The sequence below is a fragment of the Notamacropus eugenii genome, chromosome 6, assembly GCF_028372415.1.
Source record: "Notamacropus eugenii isolate mMacEug1 chromosome 6, mMacEug1.pri_v2, whole genome shotgun sequence".
NCBI lineage: Eukaryota > Metazoa > Chordata > Mammalia > Diprotodontia > Macropodidae > Notamacropus > Notamacropus eugenii.
In genome coordinates, this window is record NC_092877.1 from 144,206,822 (window position 1) to 144,229,365 (window position 22,544).

At 36.8% G+C, this 22,544-nt stretch overlaps 1 long non-coding RNA gene across 1 annotated transcript; it reads left to right on the plus strand.

The window, feature by feature from the left end:
* Positions 1–1,233: 1,233 nt before the first annotated feature.
* LOC140511915 (uncharacterized) lies at positions 1,234–21,625 on the plus strand. The gene is made up of 3 exons (XR_011969716.1): positions 1,234–1,287; positions 12,682–12,737; positions 19,801–21,625. It is a non-coding gene; the product is annotated as an uncharacterized lncRNA (long non-coding RNA).
* Positions 21,626–22,544: the final 919 nt, after the last annotated feature.

Genomic DNA, 22,544 nt, shown 5'->3' on the forward strand with positions numbered 1-22,544 from the left:
CTTTCCTGCAATGAGGACCCAGTTGATGTTGTATGGCATGAATTTATGATTTACCAGTCATCAGAGATGTAATTTCCTCCAGTTTTATTCTACATGAATAGGAACAGAAGAGTAGGATGGTGGGAGCAATCCAGAATTGAGGCTTGCCAAGGGATGAATGACAATGGTACAAGGGGGCAAGTGATTTGAGAGTAGAGAAGTGTGTTGTGTAATTGGTTATTATGGTAACAGTATTGGAAAGTGAGGGAAATGAAGTTAGGAAGGGGTTTATAGACTAACAATACATTGAAAGATGAAGGGCTTTGAGGTCTTGATAAGGGCAAAGAATGGGTTTAAGAGGGATGAAGGCAAAAGAGAAATTGAATTATTTTTGTTGTGGTTCAGTCGTGTCTGACTCTTCATGACCTCATTTGAGGTTTTATTGGCAAAGATACTAGAGAAGCTCACCATTTCCTTCTCCAGCTCATTTTATAGATGAGGACACTGAGGCAAACAGAGTTAAGCAACTTATCCAGGGGCACACATGTAGTCAGTGTCTGAGGCCAGATTTGAACTCTGGAAGATGAATTTCCTGACTTCAGTCCTGGTACTCTATCCTCTGTGCCACCTAGTTGCCCCTGATTTAATGGTCAACAGTTATGATTACATAGATGAATGCAAACATTTTAAATTAAGGAGGTGGAACACTTATGGGTAATGATAAGATCCAATATATGACCCCTCCTTGGGTGGTTGAGGCAGAATGACAGAGTAGGTCATGGGTTTGAAGAACCCTGAGGAATGGAGAGGTCAGGGAATTTCACAAAGCATCAACATGGGTGTTGAAATCTTCTAATACAGAGGTGTCAAACATGTGGTCCATGGGCCAGATGTTGCCCAAGTAACAGCCTGAACTAGATTAATATGTAATTGGGAAATACTTAATAAAATAAATAAAAATACAACAATACATATATAATACTAAAATGTGATTTTCTAAGTGCATGTGCAGTCCACAGGGAACCTTGTGCGTGCTTTAGTGGCCCCTGTTCCTATTTGAATTTGACACTGTTGCTCCAATGAGGGTAAGGGTTGGTGATCAGTGGAAGATGGTGAGCCCAATGCAGAACTCCTTGGGAAAAGAGGCAGAATGACCAGAAGGCTAGTATACAACAGCACAATGGTATGGAATGGCTGAGAATTTTTGTTGCTGTGAATAACAGTAGAAGTTGCTAAGTGATGTTAAGGTAGAATCTTAAATGTCAATGGGGAGCAAGTATTATTCCAACTCCTCCTTCCAGGACCAATGTGAGTAAAATAAGACTTTCCCTCACCCTAATAACTACTTCACACTGGATCTGAGTTCATGTCCACCTTCTTCCCAGAACATATTGATTTTTTCCCAACTTCTCTAAGACCATTTGGGGAAACTCACCTAAGTCCCTTAGGATTAACTTGGTGATTCTGACTGCTCACCTTACCTGTCAAGAATCTTGGCTGTGCTCACTTGATTTTTTGCCAGGAACCTTTGCTATATTCATTTCCCCTTCCTGCCCTCATGTTTTTAGGAACAACACAGAAACAATTTTCAGGACTGATTTGTAGGATTATCTTCTTTTGACCATGTTCAGTTGTGCAGAACTGAATTCTAAAATGTACTCTGCTAAAAGAGAAATGTCTCCCAGGATATGTTGCTCTCAAACCATCTCAGATAGAGGTTTCTTGTAGCCTTTAAGAAACACTCAAGAGGAAAGATGGAAAACTTCCTCAAAGAGGAAGATGTTTCCCTTGCATTAAGTAAAGAGGGTGGGATATAGTGGTAACTCCCCATGCCTGTTGGGCAGAACAGGAATAGCTGCTTTTCTCTTGAAATTTCAAGAAAACTGTGCACCTTCTCAAGAATCAGTTAGACCCAAACACTTGTGGTTCTAACAATTCCAGATCTCTTCCAATTCCAGAGATATTCTTGTGTCTATACTGACTACTAAGCTATCATGTTTATTATGATGGTTAAAAATACAGGAACAGTTGCTTCCCTCCTTATTTCACAGTTTTGTTGGGTGAAAAAACACTTTTGTTAGGATTGGTGCAAAAGGATTGGTGAAGGTAGATGGGCGCAGAGATATAGTGACCAGAGCTTGGAAGAGACGTTCTTTTTATATTATCCATACAGACAAACGCAGAGACACACCCTTATGCATACATACTGTCAATCTTCATACAACTTTCTCAGATCATTATTTACTTCACTCCTTCTCCTTTTTTGTTTAAACTGTAAATGGACAATAGGGTCTACATAGAAGCTGGTGGAAGTTGCTCTAGGCAGATCGAGGACAAGTTCAATGTATGGAGGGCCTATGGATAAGAACAGAGCCAGAAATTCTGGGAGAATAGAATTGAAAATTGCAGCTTGGTCGGTCAAGAATATAGAGGCAATGTGGCTAAAGGGGGTGGGAATGAGGAGTAAAGGACTGAGCCTTAGTTTCTTCATTTGAAAAGTAGAGATAATAATATCTATACTTAGTACTATTAATATATTATATTATAAATAATATAGCATATATTGTATTATATACAATATTATACTGCATAGTGTATACATTTGGGAAACTATATGCTACTTATCCTTATCCCAGCCTGCTTTTTGTCAGAATCATCTACAAAATTTTGGAATTTATTTGTAAAAAGATTGCAATCTGCTGGAGAAAACTGAAAGGTTTAGGATCAGGACTACATGTAAAGGGACTGAACTTGGCAAGGAGAAGACTCAGTTGATTGTGAGAAATTGGGAGAAAGGAGAAGACAGTGGAGAAATCTGTAAAAGGATTTTGAGATGAAAAGAATGTAAGAAAAAAACTCAAATCAAATGCCCTCAATTTTCTCACTAGAGTAGGTGACAAAAATCCCCAGTAAGGGAGGGGGAAATGGATGTGTGGGAGATTGAAAAGAGAAGGTTTGGGAAAGCTTTTGCAAGAAATGAGACAGGGAATCAATTAGAGAAGAATAAAAGTATTGCCCTCCTGCAATGAGGACCCAGTTGATGTTGTATGGCATGAATTTACCATTTACCCAGTTGTCAGAGTTGTAAAAATAGTAAAAATAGCTTTGTAAAAAGATATGATTGAAAGGAGGTCGTGAACAGAGTACTGGATTTAGATCCTTGATAAAATCCTGCTGGTGATGCTTAACCACTTGTGTGATCATGCCAAGTAACCTAACTGTTATGAGCCTTAGTTTCTTCATTTGAAAAATAGAGATAACATTATCTATATTTAGTACTATTAATATATTAGATTATAAATAATATAGCATATATTGTATTATAAATAATATTATACTATGTAGTGTATTGTATATATATGCTATATTATATAATATTCTATAATATGTGATATATTACAGTATAATATATACTATATATTATATGTAGTTATATATCAATTGCATATGATATATATATTATATATATATAACTGATATACTATATTAGTATTGTATACTTCATGAGGTAACTAGATAGCTCAGTAGATAGAGTACTGTTTGGAGTCAGGAAGACCTGAGTTCAAATTTGGCCTTATACACTTACTCATTGTGTGGCCCTGGGCAAGTCAAATATTTGTATGACTGACAATGGACGTAGAATGGTCATGGGTCAGAATGAAAGATCATCAATGGATAATCCAAGAGATATATAGTCACCCTCCTTACCTCATCCAAAGAATCATCCTTTATAACAAAGAATACAAACCAAGGGAAAAAACACTTCAGTAAAACTAAGTAACCTATTAATGTCCAATAGTATGTGTAGCATCCCACATTCATAGTCATTCATCTCTGAAAGGAAGGGAAAGAGGTAAGTTTCTCATATTTCTTGTTGGAGACCAACATGCTCAGCTTTAATTTTATTTTTGTTCTTTCCATTTACGTTGCTGTAATCATTGTATATAGTTCCCGGTTCTGCTTACTTTACTTTGCATCTGTTCAGCAGTGAAATCTTTTCATTCTTGTGAATATTTTCCATATTTGTCATTTTTTAGAACATAGTAATACTCCATTATATTCATGTACTACAATTATAAAGATTATATAAGAGAGTGTGGATTTATGGGAAAGCATGGACAAAATTGGCACAAGATAAGAAGAAGTAGATTGGTTGCAATCTGTGCTTCTGGAATGAATACAATCACCAGAGCAATCAAAGTTTCATTAAACTGCTAAAACATTTGCTTTAATATGCATGTAACTGGTTTTTAGCAAAGGGGCAGAGAAGAAAGAAGCTCAGACTTGGATTCAGGAACAAAGTGGTTCAAATCTTGTGTCCAACATGTTCTAGCTATATGATGGTGAGCAAATCACTGAATTTTTCAGTGCCCCCATCCACTCTCTAAGGCTATAAGCTGGACAGCACTTACCTAGCTGAATCAGAGAGGGGAATTTCCAAACCAGGAGCTCCCCCAGACTAATGAGATCACAGCTTTAGACAGCAAGAAAAAATGCTGCCATATGTACAATATCACTATGCTAATAATTCTATCTATTGTTCATTTCAGTTTAGAGGAAATTCATTCAAATCTCCTCCAAAAATGTGACAGATATTGAGTGATACTGATCAAAGAGAATGCTATAGATGCCTAACTCAAGGGCTTTCCTGGTACCTACCAGTTACTTCTGTCTGTCTCTCTTAACTTTATTAATTTTCTTATTGTCTTATCTGAAATCATTATTGCAACTCCACCTCTTTATGATGCAATGAACCTTTCCTTTAAGGTGTGTTGATGAGTGAAGTCTGCTTTGTTCAGAGTTTAAAACAAAACAGTTTCTCTGACAGATGGTTGCTTAGAATTACTCTGATTCTAAGTGCTTAGACAAGGAATTCCTGCTGAGTTTTAAATGTGACAAGTTGTTATGTACTGGAGAAATATAAACAAAATAGTTGTTGTATATTCTTGGCATGAATGTAATTTATCTGATTATAGACTGAAGATGAGAATTGAATTATTAATCATGACCTAAATTGGGGTTGTTTATAGAAAGAACACAGAAAGATGAGAGAGACGTAGAGAGACAGAGACAGAAAGGAGGAGAGGGAAAGAGAGGTAGAGACAGAGAAGGAAATAGAGACAGAGTTGAAAGGACAGATTTCAGAGCTGCATCAACTAATTTTAAGGCTAGAAATGACATATACTATATTTCCTATAGATTAGAAATTCAAACCAGGGTAAAAAACTGGAAGTTGAAAATTAAAGAAATCTTTCAGAGGAGCAACTATTTTAGCTACTTCATATCATGTCCAGTGACTCAATAAATTCACCTTAAGAATGGAAGTAGCTATCTAATTCAATAGGGAAACTACCTTTATCAAGAAACTGCTATCTAAAGTTCCTGAGACAAAAACAGGACCCTGAAGTGTAGAGTGGCAGAGATGTGCCTTTCCTTGACCTCATGGAGCTTCCTCACTCGTGCCTCCTTGCAGATTTCTAAGTGTGGGCCAACTCATCCCCATAGATACTGAATACTTTGGTAGGAGAAATTGAGCCAAGTTTATGTGAGAATTTAGAGGCATTTATGTGACTGCGGTGTATTTGTGAATTTGTTTTTTACACACTGTGATTTTAGTATTATTCTCTTTGCTTTATTGATAAGTAAAAGGCTTTGTTTAAGATTTAGATGAGTGGCTAGTCATGTAAATAGAAACATATGGGTGGGAGGGCTTAAGAGCTACCCTGGTGAGTAAGGAAAACATATTCACACATAAAACAAGGTTACCGGTAGGACCCTGAAAGAGTTTAATTGTAATCATATGGTGATGTCTTTCTCTAGGAAAGTAGATCTGCCAAAGTAAAGGCAGATTGAGATAAACAAGCCAACCTAGAATAATTCATGTACCTTTATGAAGGACAGGATGCACCATCAGTGTGTCTGTTCAACTCATTACATACAGTTACATTAAGCATAATAAATTCTACTCCATTACCTTTCTCACTTTATGTCTATATATTGTATGTTTTCTTGCATACACAAAATTGTTGAGTTTTATTTTCCTATCCTTTACTGTTTTTCTTTTTATTGGATAATTTGATATATTGACAGTTAAGGATATAATTATCAGTCATATTTTCTTCCATTAACAACTTTTGTATAAATAATATTGATATAATGTAACATAATACATAATATAAGGTAATATATATTTACTTCTTCTTTTAAGTCAACACTATTTCTGCTTCTTGTTTTGCTTATATTAATCTGAACATGGTCTTCCTGAAATTCCCCATCCCTCCTCTTAATCCTCCCAATCTCAGACTTGTTGGTTTTACTCATTGTTTTTTCTCTCTATTGTTTGTTTACTCTTCCCTTCCCTAGCTCAGATAATAGTTCAGTATCTAAACCTCTCTATTATATTTTTTAAAAATCTTATCTTTTGTTTCTTTTATGTTAATTTGTAATACCCCTTTCCAACAAGTGTTTTTTTTACATTTGAGATCATCTAGAATCCTTCTTTTTCTAATTACAAATGAAGGCGATGGTAGGAAGAGTTCTATCCCTTGCTGGGGATCTGGTCTTTGTCTTTTTCCCTCATTACTTATCACATTTGATGTCACATTATTTTCCCATTGAATCTCTATAATCTGTTTAACCCAACCACTTTTTCCCTACCTCTACCCCCATATACATACCAACTGGGAGTAAGTAATAAGTTCTTCTAAAATAAAATACTTTTCAGTCTGCATTTTTCTTCTTGGTGCATATGAAGCACACAATTAGCTTGGTTTTGCTTCTAAAAGACTAAAAAGATTCTAAAAGTACACATTTGAAACAAGTTGAATGGTCATCATGGGTTGTGGTCATTCTAGACTGACTTCACTATTCTTCTGAATACCTCTTCTCTTCCCTTTTGGCTCTTTCTCCTTTCCTTTCAAGGCCCATTCTTCATTCCCATAATTTCCCAGAAGTTTTCATTGAGCATTTCCTCATTTGGTACATACCAGCAGGACCGAAACTCACCACAGGCTCACACAGCTGCCCAGAAATCCTCAGCACAAGTGAGTATTTCTGGTGGACAGCAGCCAAGTCAATTGTCTGTCTCCTTCCCATACCAAGATGTTTGTCTCCTATGTCCTGCACTTTTATCTGGGCTCATCTTTTTAACTAAATGAATTTAAATTATACCTTTATATTTTTACTCCTGAGAATTTCTCATTTCAGCCTCTATCAGACGTGACTTCCTAGTAAACCTGTTTTTCTCACTGAAAAAGAGGATTATACATATTATAAGGTGGGGAACTGGAGCACTTCTAGAAAATTAGTACAGGTTTGGGTCACAATGCAGAGAGAAAGAGGCCAGACTTCCTAACATAGACTGTAATACTTAAAGAAGAAACTTCACATAAAAAAACAATTGATAGCTTCTTCCTCCCTGCATAATAGCAACTCACATGTTATTTGTTTGGTTTCATAACAGGTAATGAAAAAACAAAGAATTTACAAGAAGTTTTACAAATCCTTTGAACGGTTAATGAGACTATTGTCAGTCTCTGTGACTCATGTCTTTCCTTACGCTGGTCTCTCCATACCATAGCCAGCTGAGTAATTTTCCTTAGATATTTACCTAACCAAGTGTCTCCTCTGTCCAAACTCCAGTGGCTCCTTACTGCTTCTGAGATCAGATACAAGCTCCTCTGTTGGATATTTAAAGCCCTTCATAACCTAGTCTCAACCTAACTTTCCAGAGTCATTACATATTGCTTTACTTTCTGGTCCAAATTCCATCTCCCATCTCTATACCTTTGCCCTGGCCATACCCTCATAAATTGGAACATACAGTCTCCTCATCTCTACCTCTTAGACCTCTCTACAAGATATAGCTCAAGTATCCCCTTCTGCCTGAAGCCTTTCCTGATCTCTTCAACTTCCAATGCCCTCTTTCCATGGCTACATTATATTTATTCTGTTTATATTAATTCCATATATACAACATATGTATATAAATGTATGAGTGTATATCTACTTCATTTGGACAAAAACTCCTTGAGAACAGAAATTGTTACATATTTTGTATTTAAAATCTCAGTGCCCAGAACAAAGGTGGTACATAGTTGGTATTCACTGATTATTACTGCATGTGAGACACGGTGATGCCATGAAGTCAACACTACAGGTATTATCAACATTTTACAGATGAGGAAATTGAGGAGGAGAGATTTAGTTAAATGTTCTTCAAAAGATCAGAGGGAAATCTTACATGAAGTGATGTAAAATGGAATTAAGCAAAGCCAGCGAAACAATATATAATGACATCATAACAATATATATCATAACATATAAAATATAATAATATTAGCATACATAGAATACCAATATATAACAACATAAGGTCAACAAGCACTTAGTATGTACCACATACTGCGTCCCGTACTAGAGATACAAATAAAAGCAGAAATACAACCGCTGCTCCTGAGGAGCTCACATTCCAATAGAGAAAGATAATCCATCACAAGAAGCTGAAGAGGCAAGTCCAGGGAGCACTCACTTGAGATCATGGTGGACAAAGACATTCAGAGATTCAAGAGCTGGGAGTGAACATGAGGGACACCTTAAAGGAAGAACAGCCCACAGTGTTATGGTCTTGAAGATGTGAAAAGCACCTCAGAAATATTACCTCATTTGACCTGTAGATGGTATTCTTATCATCTTTTTTACTGACCAGGAAACTGAGGCTGAGAGGGATCAAATCACTTGCTTAGGGTCATACAACACAATTTGCTTTCATCTTTAATAAATAGTAAAAATTATATGTGTACCAAAGAATTGTTTTAAAATAAATTTCTTTATGACTCATCATCAGTAAATGTTTGATTTGTATACCTCTTTTATATAGCTATGTACTTGGGATCACATAAAAATTTCTTGGGCTAAAAGGGGTCGTGGTAAAAAAAACTTTCTAGACACTGCCTATCTTATTTATCTTTGTGTTCCAATTATACACTACAATGCTTTGCAAGTGGTAGGATGATTAATACAAGTGTATTGAATACAGTAATTAAATTCCATTAAATAGTTGAATATTCCCCCACAACCTAACCTAGATGATCAGAAATAAATGAATGGAAAAGTGCTTGATAAGTATTAACCTTGTACATTTGGTTAAGCACTGAGGATACAACCTATGTCCTCAAGGAGCTCATATTCTAATAGGAAAGAGAAAATACATATAGGAAGTGTTAGTTGCAATTCAGATGGAGAGGACCAGAAATCCTTGGCACATATAGCATGTTATAGGGTGGATGCTAATGCATTTTCTTGATAAAGCCACATCTATTTCTGACATTGAACAATTTGACAGAGCAACAGACTTTTCTGGGTCTTTGGTAGATGTGAGTAGGAACCCAATTCAGGGAGGAGAGGTGGTAGGAAAGCCAAAAGGATATACCAGCAATTTGAATTCCATGGCTTGGAAGAAAAGAGTGGTATTTGATTCGATTAGAGGATGCCCTGGGGCTCTTGGCATCACAGCTAGTAAGTCCTGAGACCAAGGGGGGATAGAACAGGAGTACACAGAACATACTACCAAAGCCTTAAGTCATAAATACATTGAAAAGTTATTCAAGTGTGAAAGTTTTCCTTTGTTGTTGAACCAGTTGACAAGGTCTCTTTCTTGTTGAGATAGAATAGAATCCTTTATGGCATTATTTTTCCCATATGGGAAAGGGAAGAGAAAAGTATTCCGGTACCATTGCTTATTACTTGCTCATTACTAACTTGTATGTTAGTCAATGGGGCAAAATGGATAGAGTGTAGAACCTGGAGTAAGGAAGACTCGTCTTCATGAGTTCAAATCTGGTCTCAGATACTTACGAGCTATGTGATCCTGGGCAAGTCACTTAACCCTGTTTGCTTCAGTATTCTCATCTGTAAAATGAGCTGGAGAAGGAAATGGCAAGCCACTCCAGTATTTTTTGCCAAGAAAAGCCCAAATGGAGTCACAAAGAATCAGAAAGGACTGAAAAGACTGAACATGTTATTCGTTAAAAACTTGGAATATTTTTAGCCCAACTGACAAATTAATGTAGGTTATTCAGGCACTGCAAATGAGTATCATCTACCTGAAAACTCTGAATAAATCCAAAGATAAAATTAGGGAGCTGTTCATGAGAGAATGACCTGTGTCATGTGTGGTCGTAGAGCTGCTAACTTGAAAATATAGCTGCAGCATATGAAGCTTGGGGTGGATGGAGAAAGCCTTCTGGCAAGTTATAGACTGAACAATTTGAAGTCACAGGACCTGGATTCAATTCTTGGCTCTGCCTTTTATTATTTTTGAAAACTTGAGGAAGTTGCAACCTTTCTGGGTAGCAGTTTCCTCAACTGCAAAATGAAAGTATTGGATTAGGTTGTATGCAAGGGCCCTTCCAGCTCTAATCTATGGTCCCATAGCTCCAACTTCCACAGGAGGGAAGGTAGTAGAATATATAATAAATTGAACTCTGGAGAAAAAAAAAATAGACTAGCCAATTGGAAGCAAGGCAACATGTTTCCTGCAAGAGGAAATGATGACTCACTAAATTATTAGAGTTTATGAGTGTCATATAAGCAAGCAAAGGAAGCAGATATAAACTACTTTGAAAAAGACTTTGGCAAGTTTCCACAGCATAGATTATATTTTTTAAAAATGAATCATAATGGATTGGGGAGAGGGAGGACTATTTTGCCCTGACTTTGACAGGAAATAATATGTAGAGATAAACCAGAATTGCTCTGGCTGTTTTCTTCCTAGACTTAGGATAAGAAGCTACAGAGGGAAATGAAAATTAAAACTTTTTTTTTCCATTATAAAATATAATGGATTAATAAAAGTTAACCAACGGACAGAAAGGCAGAAAGATGAAATTGTCTGAAGTATAACTGTATGGGTCAATATGCTATTTGGCCAACAGGATTTCTACCCATCACCCAGTTTGTCTGGCTTAATTCAGCACTAGAGGGGATTATTTGAGGCTAATCCTATACCTCTTGTTCTTGACATATCCAATTTAGCAACTGTAGGACTAGTTTCCTTAAAACTTCTCTCCTCATTCAAATTCTAAAATTCTACCTAGAAATATAACTGCCTTCCTTGCCAGAGTCCATAACTTAACATTGAGTGTCTACTTCGTAGTAGTAGCAAAACAGCAAAATAGCAAGACACTGTGTCAGACCACAAGGTCTATAAAGACAGCGTCCCAGTAAATAAATTGTTTTTTCCACATGTACAGTCTCTTCGCTCATCTATATGAGAAATGATTCAGCTGCTACCTGATTTGAATCCATTTTTCTCCCAATGCCAAATTTGTATTAGTAGTTAATAATACCTTGGCTTATCTTGACTGAGCAGGCATCTCTCTCAACCTCTTGGCATTATGATTGCCTAGCACTCTAAGCTTATGGTCATTATTCCTAGCTGTTTTTGAGTCTCACATTGGAATCTGTTCCTTGACTCTACTTTGTCATGGTGAAAAGTTAATCCTACAAGTCTTCATTTCTTAAGTCTTCACGAATGGCTATGCTTTTCTCTTGTGTGCTTCTAGGAATCTTGGGGGCTCTGCATTTGACTCCATAATTCTAAAAGCATCTGTACAGAGTTAATATTATGTTATTGCAACAGACAGGCAGGACATCATTTCTTAAAGCCTTGACTTAAATGCCTAGGCATACTGAAAATTTACAGATATGGATATTTTTATTTGCATGAGGTCTAAGCATGTGGGTCTGGTCATTGATGGCTTAAGGCAACATGACGTGCACATGATGCTCAACAGCTTGGTCTAAAAAGACCAGCTAATATTGGCTGGTCATCCGTGACAACTGGAATAATTTTCCTGTGAGACAGTCTGTCAGGAAACTGAGAAGTGCCAAGGATGCACATCCACTTTCAGTTCTGTAATGAGAACACCTTGGCAGTTCTTGTGTTTGCACTTTATTGTAGATGTGCTCCTTTAAAACTAGCTTTGGGGTGCTGTTCACTTAGTTTTCAAATATTTCTGATTAACTGTAACCCTTTTAAAGATGGGCTAGAAGGGTGAAGAAAATAGAGAAAGGTGCATAGTTGGAACTAATGTAAAATCCCACACTTTGGTTCCAGTCATCTCTACATGTATAAGGCTAGATAAAAGTTCATTTGAAACCAATATAGGGCTGTTAATGTACTTCAAATTTAAAGAGTCAACAGTATGACTCAGATGCTAATTCAATCTTAGATTATATTAATAGAGGCTTAGTGATCAGAGGCATTCTAATAGTGTCATATGACTGTAAATCAGGAAAATACTAGAGTCTCTATGAATTAAAGATTATCCAAAGTACAATGGAGAGAATACTTATATCAATGAGAGCACAAATACATTGGAGTAATTGAAAAAGAAGGAGGTGAGAGTCCCATTGTACCATGCCCTGGTTAGACCATAATGCTATGTTCAGTTTAGGTACCAACCACATTTTAAGAAGTACATTGATAGCATGGAGTGTGTCTGGAGGATACTGATCATGGAAGTTAGGGGACCATACCATACAAGGAGTTGTTAATGAAAGTGTTAAAGTTAAATATTCTTGGAGAAAATGAGACTTATTTATTATAGGATAATGGGCTAGTACTGTAAGAAAGTTATCTTTAAGAATCTGAAGTGTTCTCATCTGGAAGCCAGATTTGACTCTTTTGTTTATCCCCAGAGTGAAGAACTAAGACTAATGGGAGGAAACTATAGCCAAGTGGATTTGATCTTCAGGTGAGAAAAAAAAACAGCTCTCTGGTGCAATGGATAGAGCACCAACCCCTGAGCGAGGAAGATGTGACTTTAAATCTAGTGTCAGATATCTACTAGCTGTGTGACCCCGTACAAGTCACTCAACCCCAATTGCCTTCAAATTTTTTCAAATAACAATTACAGCTGTACCCCCCAAAATATAAGGGACCGCCTTAGTATGTAATGAATTCCCCAGTGACTACAGGGCTTCCAGCAGTAGCTAGATGACTACCTGACCTTAGCTTCCCCCTTTATAAAATGTGAGGGTTAGACTAGATGACTGTTTAGAGGTCTAGCAGTCTACAGTTGTATGAACTTCTTTTAAAATAAGCCATTTTAGGCTGAAAAGCCTTTGATCACTTTTTTCATCATTGTAACTTAAATCTCCATTTTAATTTTTATTTGTTTTTGATCTGGACCTGTGATTTGATAATTGTAGAGACCTCATGGAATAGGAATTCTCTCCAGTAATACAGATCATCAACTCTGGAACTTTTGCTCTTAATGATTGCCTGGGGCATAGAGAGGTTAGAGACTTGCCCATGGTCATTCTGCCAGTATGTTTCAGAGGCAGGATCTGTGGTTAGTTTATATTATGATTTCTCTCTGAATTTTTCTTGGGCCATAATTTTTACAAGAAGGCAGGAGAAGGCTAGCTCTTAGAATAAATTAGCTAATTATTTAGGCTAGGAAATTACTCAAAATTCAATAAAATGTTAATGATTGCACATTTTAATTATACACATTTGCACCAAGTATTTTCAGTCAACAGAGCACAGAAATTCTATCTATTGAAATAACATTCATTCAAGTAGCGGTGAGAGTTATAATGAAATGATTCTACTAATTGTTAATTCTTTTAATACTTGCACTTGTGACTTGTGTGTCCTTAAATTATGGTCATGTCCCAATCCATAAACCCTGGCCATAATTGGGGGGGGGGGGTACTTACTCAGTCTCTCAGATACCTACTCTTGTTCTTCTTTGATATGATGGGGTAGCCATGGAGAAGTCACACCTCCTTTTTTCACAGTCTACAAATAGTTCAGAGGTGAGAACAGTTATGCTTGCTGAAAGCAAAGGTGTGTCAAATCCTGCCAAATGGCTACAATTGTACTTTCCCTGAAATGATAATCTAGATATCATCTCCCACAAGATCTCCAAATCTTGTGCTCAAAGAAAATGAATGTGTGGATAAGAAGAGAAGAGATCAAATGGTAGGAGAAAAAGAGTTTATATCCAATTTCTCAGCTAAGGGTTTGGTATATAGAAATATACAATCAAAAGCCATCTTCTAATAGATACTTAGTCTAGAGATAACTAGAACAAAGTATATGATCAGACATGATAACTGGTCAAATTCTTCTCAAAAGAATTGCAAATTATTAACAGTTTATAAAAATGCTCAAAATCACTAACACTGAGAGAAATAAAAGGTAAAACAACAGCTGGAAAATTGGAAAATATGACAAAAGATAAGAATAGTCAAAGTTGGAAGAGATATGAAAAGACAGGCACACTAAGGCATCATTGGTGGAGTTGTGAATTAGAACATCTGTTCTGAAAAACAGTTTGGAATTATGCAGATAAAGGGGTTGAAATCTCCATACCTTTAGACTCAGAGATTCCACTGCTAGACATATACCATAAAGAGAGTTCATGAAAAGAAAGCCCTAAATATACTTTGCCTTGATAGCAAAGAACTAGAAACAAAGTACATGCCCATCAACTGGATGGGCAACTAAACAAATTGTGGTATATGAATATAATGAAATATTATAGTATTGTAAAAAATGATGACTACATGAATGCAGAGAAGACTGGAAAGATTTACATGAACTGATGCAAAGTGAAATAATAGAAACTAAGGATTCAATATACAAAATGACTAAACAATGTCAATTGAGAGAACAATCATCACAAAACAAGCAAAAATGAATATTGCACAAATAACTGGGAGAAAAATCTTTACAACAATCTAATGAAAGTCTCATGTCCAAGGTACACATATACACGTGCATGGGGGTATGCATATATATATATATATATATATATATATATATATATATATATATATATATATATATATATATGTATATATATGTGTGTGTGTGTGTGTGTGTGTGTGTGTATGTGTGTGTATGTATATATACATAGACAAAGGGCACAGAGTGAGCTGAATATGAAGGGAGAATAACTAAAAAAATAAAATTTACTGTTGAATGGAATGTACTAGGAGTAAGAGAAAGGGAGAGGTAGAATGTAGCAAATCATCTCACATAAAAGAGTGAAGAAAGAGCTTTTACAATGGAGGGGAAGAAGAGGGAGATGAAAGGAAATAATTGAGCCTTACTTTCATGGGATTTGGCTTAAGGAGGAAATAACACACACTCAATTGGATATGGAAATCTTTTACCCTGCAAGGGGAAAAGGGATAGGAGAGGGAAGATAATAGAAGGGACAGCAAATTGGGAAAAGGGATAATCAGAAGCAAACACTATTGTGAGAAGACAGTTCAGGGGAGAGAATGGAATGAATGAAAGGTAAGATAGGACAGAGGGAAATGTGGTTAGTCCTTTACAACATAACTATTATGGAAATGCTTTGCATTGTTACACATGTATGACCTATATTGAATTGCTTGTTTTCTCAACAAGGATAAGTAGGGAGGGAGCAAGAGAATATGGAATGTTAAAAAATTGTTTTTAGCATGTAACTGGAAATTAAGCTATACGGGCAATGGAGAATAGAAATCTATTTTGCCCTGCAGGAAAATAGAGGGCAAGGAAGATGGAAGAAGGGTGGGTAATAGAAGGGAGGACAGACTGGAGCAAGGGGTGGATGGGCTGCGTGCTGTCCTGGGGTGGGGGGAGGGGAGAGATGGGAGAAAATTTTGAATTCAAATTTTTGTGGAAGTGAATGTTAAGAACTGAAAAGTAAATAAATCATATATCAAAAAAAGAAAATGGCTCTCCATTGAGAAAGTAAAAAAAAGATACACATATACACACACACACATACACACATATATATATATACATATAACATATGTATGTGTGCATAAATTATTCAAATCTGTAAAGACCAGAAGCAATTTCCCAAGAGATAAAAAACAAATAAACTATATAAAGGGCAATTTTTAGAGGAAGAGATCCATACTATCAGCAGCCACATAAAAATGGTCCAAATCACTTATAATGAAAGAAATACGTATTAAAACAATTCTGAAGCTCCACCTCACAACCCTCAGATTGGGAAAGGTGAAAATGACAAACGCTGGAGGGGCTTTAGGATAAATAGACACATTAATTAGTGCATTATTGCCAGAGCTATGAATTGTTCCACACTTTCTGGAAAGCGGTCTGGAGCTATGGTCAAAGAGCTACTAAACTGTGCATCCCTTTTGACACAGCAATACCTCCATTAGTCCTATGCATTGAAGAGATCAAAGGAATGTAGGTAGAGTGTATAGCAGCATTGCTTTGATCCAGAATGTAGATTCAGCCCTGTCTGTTGGTCTTCATTTCTCTGCTTATATTTTCTCTGAAGTTTAGGGTGCTGACTTTTCCCCTGAACTAGTGATTATGATTTGAAAAGATTGTTGACCCCTTAAAAAGTGATCTTTCCTAGTAAAGCAGATCTAAGAATCCGTGCTAGTAGCCATCTTGGATATGCCAGTGTGGTTGCTGTTATTCCTTGCCGAAAGGCGATGGCCTTAAAATGCAGAAAGAGACATACATGTTTGGATATTACTGATGTGGGAATTCATTTTTGTTGGACTATGTATATTTGTTGTGAGTTTTTTTTAAACTGATTAATGGAGGTAGCAATTTTTATGAATATTCACACAAATAGGCAGATAATTTTTTTTAAATGAAAGTTGCAAAATGACAAAGAATGAATTACCCATTAAGAAGAGATATAAGAAAACACCTTTCCCCATTCCTTTTTAGAGGTTGGAGGGGTCTTTGGATGCAGAGCATTGCACATATTGTCAGTTTAGAAGGGGTAGGAGTATGTTGATTTGTTTTCCTAGGATTTTTATCTTCTTTTTTTCTTTTAAAAATTCTTTGTTATATGTATTGAATTTGTGAGGGAGGGGAAGCACAGGATACAGTGAAATATTATGCAGTGTAAACAGAAAAGATAACAATATCTATTTTTAAAAATTTTTTTACAAAAAAATAGTGCAGCAAGGCAAGTCATTGCTCTTCCTTGGGCTTTAGTTTCCTTATCTATAAAATGAATTTAATGGCCTCTGTGGACCACTGTAGTTCTTAATCCTAAAAATGATACAATTATCACTTCTATTCTCAGTTACAGAACATTCAAGCCCATAATTCATTTTTAACTCTATACAATGTTATTTGACAATGAATATTGATCACAGAATCTTGGTATTTCATAGAGAGAAGGGACATCAGAGGCTGTCCAGTCTAGTTCATAGTTGAAAAATAGTCCTTTCTACATAGTGCCCAACAAGTGGCCTCTTAATGAAGGCCTCCAGGAACAGGGAATCTACTATCTCTCAAGGAAGCCCATTGAATTTTTTGGATATCTCTCATTGTACAGAATTTTTTTGTTTGCTTTTCCTGACATCAAATATACATTTGCCCCTTTGAGACTTTCATACATTACTCCCAGATCTGCTCTTAGTTGTCAAATAGAACAAGGTGCATCCCCTTGCACTTTCAAATGCTGGAAGAAATCAGTCAGGTCTACTCTGAATTTTATTTTTTTCCTTCCTGGCTAAACATTTTGAGATTCTTCATCTGATCTTAGAAACCCATAGCTCTAGGCCCTTGGCAATCCTGGTTGTTCTCATCTAGATTCTCTTTAACCTATCAATTTTCTTCTGAAGTTGTGACAGCAAATCTGAACATGGAACTCTAGATGTGGTCCAACCAACACAAATTACAGATGGGCTATCACTTTCTATTTGGAGATTTGCCTTTCAATGCCACCTGAGATCACATGATCTTGACCTCCATGTTGTCACTCTGTTGTTTCATATTGAGCTTATCATCCATTAAAATTCCTTGATTGTTGTCGGTCCAACTGCTGTCTGTACAGTTACTGATTTTATAGCATTTTTAAAGAGAAATCAGTTCACTTAGCCTAAGCCTGTTGGTCTATTGACTAAAATTTCAATTTAATTTAAAATTTACTTAGTACCAGGCACTTTGTTAAGTGATAGGAATGCAAATCAGGGGAAAAAAAAGTCCTGCCTTCAAGGTTGGAACACACAAAAGGAAGTTGAAAGGGGGTGGTGGAGGTTGGAGCAGATGGGGTGGCAGTGGGGGGAATGTTCCACAAAACAGTTCCATGGAAAATGGAGTTACCTGGAAAAGTCAGTCCTAGCCCTCTGTAAAGGAAGACTTTAGAAGAATTCCAGCCCTCCAATCAGAAAGAACTAAAAGAAATCAGGCTGTGAGCAAATAAGAAAAAGAAAATAGTGGAAAATGTGTGCACTTGACCAGAGTCTCCCTACCTCCAATTTCTAGTGGATTGGTATTTTTGCAATTATATACCATTACTCTCACACTCCACAGTCTGGGAGAGGCTTGTGTATGCTGTATATCCATTCAGTTTCATGAAAGGTTATGTGCCAGGCAGCACCAAAGTGGAAAGTTTAAATATTCTTGGTCATTTTGTTAAATGACTTCAGATATCCTTCAAGTATTGATGACTTCCTACACAGTCTACAACACAAAAACAATGTTTTTGTTTTTTAAAGAAAGTCTTCCTGGCCTCCCTAATGGAATGCACAAATGTTCTGGCCTGGGAACTCTAGCAAGAGAGAATAATTTTTCCAGGGCAATTGGCTCAGGCAGCCCCAGCATCTGGAGCAACCTGTATCCTCATGAGGAATTCTTTTCATGTTCTCTCCCCACGCCTCTATGAAAACTGGGGAGGTTTCTGAGAAGCACAAAGATTCCCAATCATTGCCAAGAAAGCACCTTTCTTTAAGCCTGCTCTCATGAGAGGAAGGAAGTTTCCTAGTAAACATGCATGAACACACACACACACACACACAGAGTGACAGAGAGAAGACAGCTTGAACTGATCACCAAAAATGCATATGCAAGCCCCCGCTTAGAAGCATGCTTTTCACTATCATGTACAAAGTTAATGGCAACCAAGGAACTACCATTCCAGAAACGTAGGCCCTTTAATCCTTAATAACCAAATAAAAATGGGTAGCCTGTCCTCAGAAGCAGCTTAAGCAAGGAGATCTCCAGGAAACAAGGCTCCCTACAGACTTTCCCTTGATCTTAAAGCTTAACTTGAAACATTTATATGCACGGAGCACCTGGCCTGGAGATGTGAGAAGGCCCTTTTCTTCCCCCCTACCTTGGCTCTATTTCTTTCTTAAATAATAAATTTCTGGCTTTCTTCCCCACCACTAACCTCTCCCCACCTGCCCCCCACCCCACTCCAGTCTCCCCTTCTAGGACCAGATTCCATTTTCAATAATTTTTTTAATTCCCTCATAATAGTTTAAGAATAGCAAGGCAAAGTTGAAAACCCCCCATTAGCACCCATCAGACTGCCTAGGTGACGATCAAGCATCACCAGAACAGCTTTCAAAAAGATGAAGTAGGCCGTCAGAGTTGGTTAATTCCAATCAGGTTGAGAACTTCTATTTCAATTCAAAGGGCTCGGGTTAACTTCGCAGGCCAATTTATTACCAACTTGCTGCATGTATCTTTCACACACCTTGCTGGGTGGGGAAGAGATGAATGCACTAACTAACTCTGACTGGTTCTGTTTAAACACACAGGCTGCTGAATTATGGTCAGAAATTTGACAACAGCAACAGGAAGAGCAGGGCAGGAATTGTCTATGAGCCTGCCCGCAGTTCTGTCATGATGGAAAGTGATTGTCCTAAGTGAGGATACCCTAACAAAATCACACTAAGAATGAACTAGTGATAGCTGCTTCCTTTCGTGTGAATTCATTTAGAAGTAAAATAGCAGGGTTAATAATAACCCTATTATTATTAGTAGGGTTAATAATGCCCCTATTGTTCTATTTCTTTCAGGCTTAGAATCATGGGCTTCTTAAAAGAAGGAAGAAGTTTTCAAGATCATCTAGTTCACTCCTCTTATTTTGATGCTGAAGAGACTGAGCTCCAGGGAGTGAAATAATTTCACTAGTTAATGGCTGAGTGGACTAGAACTCAGGATTATTGACTCCAGTTATGGGGCATTTGAGTTGAGGGGTTTTTTGGGGAGGACAGTTGATGAAGAGGAGTGTGTGTTTCCCTTCACGAACCATCTAACCAGGGTTTTCTTGGTTGTATCTACCTGGCATTTATTTTGAAACTACTGTACATATTCTTACATGTAATCATGTTGTTTCCCTTTATAAACTGTAAGTTTTTTGTGGACAGGGACTTTGTATCCCCGTTACCTAGACAATATCTGACCCTGAAAAATACCAGACATTTAATGAGAAAGTCACATGGCCCAGTCTAAAAGACCTGAGTTTGAATTCTGAGCCAGACGCTTCAGCAGATTGATTCTGGGTTAGTCAATTTCCTTATCTGCAAAATGAAGATAATGCCTAACTCCCAGGGTTGTTCAAAGGATCAAATAAGGTAAGACAGGCAAAGCATTTTGCAAATCTTGAAGCTCTATATAAATGACAGCAGTTATTAATAAATATTTATCTATTAATTAACCAATTGTGAAATTCACTCGGTTGACACTGCCTGCAACCGATACTCTGTAACTGATTTTTCCTCTTACAAAGAATACACTTGTAAAATTTCCCTTCTCTCTGTGCGTGCCAATGCTGTTTGCAATATCTCTTGCTCGTTGTTTTTCTGCCTCTTGGGTTTGCACAAAAGCCTTGCTCAGAAAGAGCTGCTCCATTACTCATCAATTGCCTTGTTGTGATTTATTACGGTGGTGTTGTTTTTTTTAGCGTTCATCATTGTAATCATTAATTGCTTTCAGTGAGCCCCTAGAAGATGCCCTAGCATCCCAGTGTTTTTAGTTAATTATTAAAAGCATTCATTTTGTCAACCAGCTCAGTAGTTGGTAAAATATTAAAAATGAAAGAATAATCACAGGACAGTCACTTGTCCATCAGATGAGCTCTCTAATGAGGACAAGGCAGCCACCACCAGTTAGTCAGCCAGCATTTGTATGGCACTTTAACATTTGCAAAGCAATGGATATACTTTATCTCATTTAATAGGCACAACTGCCTTATAAAGGGAGTACTACGAGGATTGCTATCATACCCATTTTACAGATGAGGAAATCAAGCCTTGGAAAGTTTAAATGACTTATCCATGATTATTCAACTTGTGAGCCCGAGAGGTGGGATTTTACTCAATCTCCCCTAATGCCAAGTCCAGCCTTGATTCCATGCGTCTCTGAAACACTTCTTTCCTCTCTGTGGTTTGGTGATGCAGCAGTGTGAGGATAGACATGGATTTGTGCACATAAGCCCCTCAAGCTGTCGAAACAGATCCCATCAACGAGGACACCTGAAGGGCATCCAGTGTTTCAATGAATAATGATACAATTGCAATAAAATTATACACTTTGGCAAATGTATTATGTATAGTTCCTTTCAGAGCAAGCCCAATAAATACTCTCTTTCTTGGTCTTTGCACACACGTACTCATTTTTAAAATAAGTAACTAATGTTTTTTTCCTACTAGTATTTTAAGATGTTTTACAATTCCCTGTCAATAAAAGGAAAAATTCAAAATACTCCACCAATATAATTTTGCCTTTTGTTTTCCTGAAATAATGTAAGTTTACACAGAACTTTTGTGGCCCTGAAGTATGAGAGTTTGTTGTTGTATTGTTTCAGTTGTGTCTGACTCCCTATGACCCCATTTGGGGATTTCCTGGCAAAGATACTGGAGTGGTTTACTATTTCCATCTTCAGCTCATTTTGCAAAGGAGGAAACTGAAGCAAACAGAGTTAAAGTGAGTTGCCCAACTAGAAAGAATCTGAGGCTGAATTTGAACTCAGGTCCTCCTGATGGCAGGGTCAGCACTCTATCCTCTGGCCAGTATGAGTATACATATTTAGTAAAATACTAGGACCATAAAAAAACTAGATAATCAGGGAATTCTGTGGAGACAGGGGGAGGGGTAGAGTGCATTTTATTTTTCATAGAATACAGCAACATAGTACAGGTTTTTAAAGAACTAAGATACAAAAGTATTTCAAAGACCAATAGGTATGTAGCATAAGTTTGTCACTTATTCTTAGGATTAATTGGATATTTACTAGTGTATTGTGCTGTATTCCAGATCTGTACTCTAATTGAAATGTAGAAAGCTTAGAAAAGATCCAGAGGAGAAAAAAAATATCTTTAAAGAGCTAAGAAACAGATCCAATCGAGAAACACTAAAGGAATTGTGGACCTTTCTTGATATTTACAGACACACACACACACACACACACACACACACACACACTCCTTGTAAGTGCTCTCTGTTTCTCAAAATGTGCAAACTTAATTATTTGTTTAAATAAATAAATAATTTATTTATTTAAAAACCCAGTAGAATGTCAGCTTTTAGCATAATGTTCTGTACACATAACAGATGCTTAATGAATATTTGTTGAACTGAATTGTCTTACATTATTTGGCTTTGTCAAAAGAAGACCAGGGATATGTCTTTTGCAGAATGTGTTCAAATATTCTTCATTTCCATTAAGACTCAACAATCTCTAGTTGGTTCAAAGTTTGGAGGGAAGAATTTCGTTAAGATGAGGAATAGCCTGATGGAAAAGACGGCGAGATGTATGGCA